Consider the following 5,212-nt stretch of genomic DNA (forward strand, 5'->3'; position numbering starts at 1 on the left):
GCGCCAGCGCTGCCACCGCTGCCACCGCCCTCCGCCCTCTGTAGCCTGAGCGCCTCCCCCAGCTTTCCGGTGTCGTAGTCTAGGAAACCACCTCCCCGGGCGCTACTTCCGGGTAGGGCTCCAGACGTCGAGCCCCAGGACCAATGGGGACCGGCGCGGAGAGGGGCTGGCTCCGAGGATAGGAGACAGTATTGGCCCGGAGAAGTGAGACGTGGACAAAAGGCGGGACTAAGGCCCTCTGTAGCCTGAGCGCCTCCCCCAGCTTTCCGGTGTCGTAGTCTAGGAAACCACCTCCCCGGGCGCTACTTCCGGGTAGGGCTCCAGACGTCGAGCCCCAGGACCAATGGGGACCGGCGCGGAGAGGGGCTGGCTCCGAGGATAGGAGACAGTATTGGCCCGGAGAAGTGAGACGTGGACAAAAGGCGGGACTAAGGAGCGAATCTGTCGCTTGGGTCCGCCTCCGACCCGTGAACTTGCGACCTGAAGACTACCGGTCCCAGCGTGCACTGCTTCCTCCCCGGCGGTCCCGCAACCTGACTCCACCTGCGGAGTTTCCACTCCGGGTGGGCGCGCGGCACCCTGGGACTTGTAGTCCTCCGAGGGTCCCGGGCGGTTCCTCGGATCCCGCTTTCTGTGGCTCCCAGTGGCCAGCTCTAGCTCGGTGGAGCCAGCCCTTCCTCCCGGCCGTTGGCCAGCTCTTTAGCCCTCTTGCCGCGAATGACGTTTCCCTGAAGGCCGGCAGAATGAGGCTCACATGTCCCTAGCTCGGTGCCACACTCTTTAGGGAACAGTGCTGGTTGGAGTAATCCTCTGTTCTCAGGGAGGTTGCAAAATACTAGCAGCAATAATGACTTGAGCCTTCGAAAGCAGTACCAGTATGCTGCTAGTTTTACTGGCACTCTCTCATGCACTCTTCCCAACCAATTTGCAAGAGAAAACTCAGGCTAGACAAGTTAGTTAGGGAACAAGCCCTTGTCACACTGCTGGGTTAGTTAAGAGTCCAACCACCCTTATGACTCTGGAACCCCTTGCATGTAACCACTGCCTAATGCCAGGAGGGTGAAGGAGAGCACCTGAGGCCTCAGACTTGATTAATAATAGTTATCTAAAACGCTCACTGTAAGGAGAATGGTGTGAGTTGCAGACAAAGTTTAATGCAGGAGGTTGGAACTTGCAATTTATTTTTGATGACGTTGTCCCAGGTTAACCACGGGTAAAGTGAGGCTAGGGTTCCTTTTGAAAAACCACATTGTTATTCTTGTGTGATAATTCAGTGGGTAGGTGCAGCGGTTCGGAGCTTGGATGTGATCACTAAGACCACAGGAAATGGCTTACTCATCCCCTCTGCAGCATTCAGCTCTCTGTCTGGAAATGTTTCTTCCTTGATTTCGATCACCTTGCATCATCCACCTCTCTCTTAGACTGACCATTCAGGTGACACCAGTGACTCCTCTTCCTTCACTGTCTCTCTTCCCTGTACGTTAAGGTTTCCTTTCTTTTTTTTTTTTTTTCTCTTTATACTCTATTTCATGGTGATTTCTTCCACTCAGATGAATTCAACCATTTCCCTGTGGCTGATTTCTCAGTCAATATCTGCCTAATCTCAAGACACACATTTCCAGCTACCTAGTAGAAATTCCCTTTTGTCTGGCCCAAGGGACAAATGTCAGATGTTCACTGGTTCAAATTAATGCATCAGAATCTCTTCAACCCATCCTCCTCCTTGATGGTTCGTGCCCAATCAGTTGCCAAATTATATAGGTTCTCCTTCTGCTATCACTCTCTCTCTTTCTACTCCTACTTCTGCTCAGTTCCAGGCTCCATTACCTGTTTCCTGAACCATTGCGATGCCCTCCTAAATTATTTTCCTGCCAACCTACTTTTCTGTACATTGCTACCAGAGTTGGCATTCAAGGACATCTGTAAACCCTCTGAGCACTTTGTCTCCCTGCTACCCTGCCCTGCCCTCAAAGCCTACATGATAAATAACCAGATTCTCATGAACTTCCTATGTTATATACTCTCTCTGTCTTTGCTCTTACTATCCCCTCATCTTTGTCTGTAGAACCCTCACCACCCATGAAGTCTCAGATTCCATCCGAGACCCTTCCAAACCTTCTGATCATTATAACTTATCCTCTCCCCTCTTCTTCCATTGTGTTCTGTGTTTTATTATTGTGCCTTTCACAGTCAGCCGTGTCCACTATATTATGACTGCTCAGAGGATACTGACGTCAGTTTATTTATATGTGTGTTCAAAACCTCAGGACTCTGCCTCTCCTGTTACAGATGCTCAAAAACTGTTGGCTATACTTGTTTCCTTATTCCTTCAGTTTCCTTATCTAGAAAGTAGGAGGACTATCGTCCTTTTATCTACTTACATGGAGGCTGTGAAAACACATGAGGTCACTTCTGAAAAATATTTGATTTTATCCTTTTTATGGACCTGCAATCCTCTATTGGCGCCATCCTGGATCCGCTTTGGCAGCTTTAAGGATGAAGTTAGCTAAATAAATAATACCTGTGGATTGTTCTTGGCCCTGGCACAGAGAACACGGTGAGTTAAAGGTCAACACTCATCATCCAGTATTTGAAAACTAAGAACAAAGAAAACAGAAAAATAGTCAGTGACCTTCAGTACTGACTTTTAATGTGTAGAATTCTCTGGGTTATTTTTCCTTCCTTGGCTTATTTGTTTGTTTTCAAATTAACTCTGCATTTTAAAAGTGTATAATGAGAGCCTAAAATATGTTCTTTGTTAACTTGCTAAATAATAAGCACCTTTTTCTTTCCGGCTGAAATTCAATTTCTAGCCAATGATTGAGTCCATTTGGAGCCTAAAAAGCATTGGAACTTTTATCATATCCCAGGTGGAGCCCCTGGAAGTGAAAGAAAAATATGTTCCCACAGTGCATTTCAAAAGGGAACCCATTTTAACACTTTAATGGAAATAACAGAATTTCTCAGTTAATTGGCAGTTTATGGACACTGGGGAAAATTTACATTCATCATTTTAAAACCCACACACGTTATTTTAGAACCTTAGTGACGAAAATGACATAGGAGTTAAACAGGAGAGACCTTGGCCTATTGTACTGGGGGGAGAAACACTAGTGGGAAGCATTTAAGAGGAGAAGGGTTTTTAAATAATATGGACAAGATTTTGGATGTGTAATGCCCATTCAAAGTGACAAGAAATAAGACGCCCTTTAACCAGTTAAGAGTTTGTTTGCACAGCCTTGTGACTTACGTAAATAGGTGTGCTCACCTGGTGTTCTCTCTATTTACTTGCCGGGATGGATCAGGAGTTAGGGAAAGGGAGGAGCCCTGGTTAGGATGTCAAGGCTCAGATATAGTCCCAGGAGGCTGGGACCAGCTGTGTGACACTGGCTAGACAGCAGCAGTTGTCCCTAAATGTCTTGAATTATTTAATATGACGGATCTAAATACTCCTAAAACTCTGGTGTGGCATGTGGGAGTGGTGCTTTTGGCATTCTTCAAATCACTGTTCCCCTTCTCTGGTAGCGTGTGGCATTCACAGAACACTTTTCTTCTTGAGAACCCAATCTTGCAAACACTAACAAGGACAGTACGCACTCTACATTCACAACCGGAGACTTTAAGACCCTGGAAAGAGTACTTCACAGAAAAGGTACTCAGTGAGTGTTGTGGACTGACTCCATGCTGGACTGTCTGCCTGACTTCTCCAAATTCCAAGAAAGAGACTAGGAAATGTGGATGATTTACTGCCCCCAGTGACATTTCCGGGGCTTTTTCTACCTGTCAATCAAGATGTAAGACAGTGGTTCTCAACCTTGGCTGCACATTAGAATCACCTGGGAATCTTTTTAAAATCCTGATTTCTGGGCCTCATCCTCCGGAAATTCTGTTTCTTTGTTACTAATGTTGTGGCCCCACCCCATAACAAAGAAACAGAATTTCCGGAGGATGAGGCCCAGAAATCAGGATTTTAAAAAGATTCCCAGGTGATTCTAATGTGCAGCCAAGGTTGAGAACCACTGATGAAAGATCTTCAAAATCACTTCAACCTCAGACTCTTTTTTTTGGGCAAATATATTTTATTGATTTTTTTACAGAGAGGGAGAGGGATAGAGAGTTAGAAACATCGATGAGAGAGAAACACCCATCAGCCGCCTCCCGCACACCCCCCACCGGGGACGTGCCCACAACCAAGGCACATGCCCTTGACTGGAATCGAACCCGGGATTCCTCAGTCCGCAGGCCGATGCTCCATCCACTGAGCCAAACTGGTCAGGGCCAACCTCAGACTCTTAATCCACTTCTCTCAGTGACTCCTGCACCAGCTCTCACAGGCAAGTCCATGGCTCGTCACAAGCTAGTACCTACATCCCCATTTGCGCTACCAACATAGTTTTTACTTGACATTTCAGTTGGGACACACAGGTTTTAAGGCAGCATCATTCAACATCATTCTGCACAGGTAGCACAGGTAGTGTAGGTGGCCAAGAACAATGACTCTGAGCCAGTTCTGCTACTTATTAGCTATATTATCTTAAGCAAATTACTAAATGTCTTTGTGCCTTCGTTCTCTCATTTGTAAACAGGAATAAGAATACAGTGAGCCCCCCTATCTGTGGGTTCCGCATCCTGGATTCAACCAACCACGGATAGAAAATATTCCCCTGAAAAGCTTACATTGTTGTTAATGTGCTGTCAAGATGATAAGATGATGTGTGTAAAATATCTAGCATGACCTGAAAGAGCTCAATAAAGAGTAGCTATGGATACTCTCATTATTATGGGGTAGACAGTTACGGCTGAGAGTAAGATTCTTGGGTGAAGGCAGCTCTTCCACAGCCCCCAGGGCCTGATTTCACATTTGGCCCCGAATCTTCTTTATAACTTGAGCAGTTTATTGGATGGTGACGCCACGCACCAAAGTAGAAACCACAGGATGAAGAGCAGCTGGGGAGAGGAAGCTATATGATGAGTTCAGCTGGGACGTGGTGAGTTTGAGTTTAAGGTTCATGTTTGACGTCCAAGTGAAGGAATACAGTAAGCAACTGGATATATCTGAGGAGAGAGAGAGAGAGATATTCTGGATAGGAGGTAGTTAAAAGTCATTGGAACAGTAGTTCTTAAGGAACTACTGAGGGATAAGGACCCTTAGGGAGTCACTAGTTGCTTCAGGATGTTCATGTAATTCTAAAATTGCATGCAACAAGTCCCC

This window comes from Myotis brandtii, unplaced genomic scaffold (assembly GCF_000412655.1).
Source record: "Myotis brandtii unplaced genomic scaffold, ASM41265v1 scaffold104, whole genome shotgun sequence".
Lineage (NCBI taxonomy): Eukaryota > Metazoa > Chordata > Mammalia > Chiroptera > Vespertilionidae > Myotis > Myotis brandtii.